We start from the raw sequence: 2,198 nt of genomic DNA, 5'->3' as shown, positions 1-2,198 counted from the left end.
CCCAGGTATTTAAAGCTGCTCAACCTCTTCACTTCAATCTCTCGGATAAACAGTGGCTGATGAGTTCTCTTTTTCCTCAAGACCACTATCATCTCCTTTGTCTTGTCCATGTTGAGGGTAAGAACGTTGACCTCTCACACCATGTCACAAGACTGGCCACCTCCCTCCTGTAGGCAGCTACATCCCCACCAGTGATCCGTCCTATCACTCTGGTGTCATCAGCAAACTTCAATATTATGTTGTCTTTGTGTGAGGCAACACAGTCATGTGTGGACAGTGTTTAGAGGATGGGAATGAGAAGACACCCTTGTGGGGTGCCAATCTTTGTAAATGAGAGTTTCTGAGGACCTATTTCCAATCCTAACAGACTGCTGTCTGCCAGTCAGGAGGTCTAGGAGCCAGTCACAAAGTGTGGGGTTTAGTCCAAGTATAATCAGTTCTTTGGTGAGTTTGTGAGGGATGACCGTATTGGAGGTGGAGCTATAATCAATAAAGAGCATCCTGATATAAGTGTCCTTATCTTCCAGCTGAGAAAGGGAAATGTGTTTAAGGTAGTAGCAATGGCGTCTGAGGAGGACCTGTTGGGCCGATATGCTTACTGCAGTGGGTCCAATATGTCCGGCATACTGCTCTGAACGTGAGTCAGCACCAATCTCTCAAAACATTTCATGGTGATTGGAGTGAGTGCTACTGGCCTGTAGACGTTCAGGCAAGTCGGGGGGCTCTTCTTGGGAAGGGGGACAGTGTTCATGGTCTTGAAACAGGTGGGGATGATGCTCTGACTGAAGGAGAGGTTAAAGATGGAAGTGAGCACATCAGCCAGCTTTATAGCACACGCTCTGAGGGCCTGTCCCGGGATGTTGTCACACCCTGCTGGTTTGCAGGTGTTGATTTTCCTCAGCTCTTGGTGTCTAAAGTCTGTGATGTGCTGCATGCCTTGCCACATCTGACCAGCATCAGCATTAGAGTAGAAACTGTCCAGCTTCTCTCTGTACTGTCTCTCGGCTGCTGTAATGGCTTTTCTCAGTCCGTACTTTGCAGCTTTGTACTCTGTCTCGTTGCCTGATGTAAATGCAAGAGATCGAGCATGCAGCATGTTCAGAGTCTAGAGCCCCGTCCATGCCCTTAAGTGGTCTATTTTTTCTGCTTGGTGTTTAAACCATGGCAAAGACACTTCTACTTCTGATATGTCAGAGGTGTTGTCATTCCTGCAAGAGATACTGGATAAGGGACACCCTCCATCCACTCTCAAAAAAAGTTGTGGCGGCTAATAGCGCCATTTCATGCCCCTATTGCGGGCCAAACGGTCCTGCAGATGCAGTATGAGTGTAGTATCCACATGGAACGTACTCTGTTACTAATGTAATCTCGGTTCCCTGGGATATGGGAATGAGTACAGTACATACATACAGAGAATCGAAATTGCGTTACTCTCAGACCCCCATTGCACACAGATAACATTAACATTAAAGCCTAAAAATCTAGATCAAAATATAAAATGTAGATACAACTAAATAATAAGGGAATGTTAAAAAAAGACATATAATAAAATTAAAAATAAAGTTAAATAAAGCAGCGCAAGGCAAAAGGCATATAGAGTGCAAATCAATGAAGTGAACAACAGTGCAGATAAAAGGTTTTTAGTGCAAAAACAAAAGCTTATTAAGTCTGATTTAAGTGATAAAGGGCTCAAGAGCAGTTATTTTATTTAACTGACTTATGAGGTAGTGGAATGATGTCAGTTCCATGGAGAATGAGGTAGTGAGCAGACCAATGATGCACAAAGTGACTGGTGCATGTCATAGCGTCCTAGCAAGACGCAGTACTCGTTCCCATATCTCAGGGAACCTTCAAAGACTCTGTCATAAATGTATACACTGGACTAACTTTTATACATTATGTCTACCATTCTTGAATTGTTCTTTGATGTTAGATCCGAAATGTCTCCTAAAAAAACGTTTCATTTTATTTTTACATTCAAATATCTATCATTAGCAAATGATCTTGAAAATTAAATAATTTTCCCTTATGTATCTCTCTTAATGCAAGAACCTTAACAAACCAATTGCTAGTACAAGATTCCTCTGTTCAACACATCCTTCTGCGGGAGCACTGAGGACACAGGAAGGAAGTGGGGTTGGGCTGTGCTGTATGTTCATGGAGCCCAAAGTCATTGACATCTATTGTTCCAGCAAAAG

Source organism: Carassius auratus, chromosome 29, assembly GCF_003368295.1.
Source record: "Carassius auratus strain Wakin chromosome 29, ASM336829v1, whole genome shotgun sequence".
Lineage (NCBI taxonomy): Eukaryota > Metazoa > Chordata > Actinopteri > Cypriniformes > Cyprinidae > Carassius > Carassius auratus.
Note: the sequence above shows the minus strand (reverse complement) of the source record.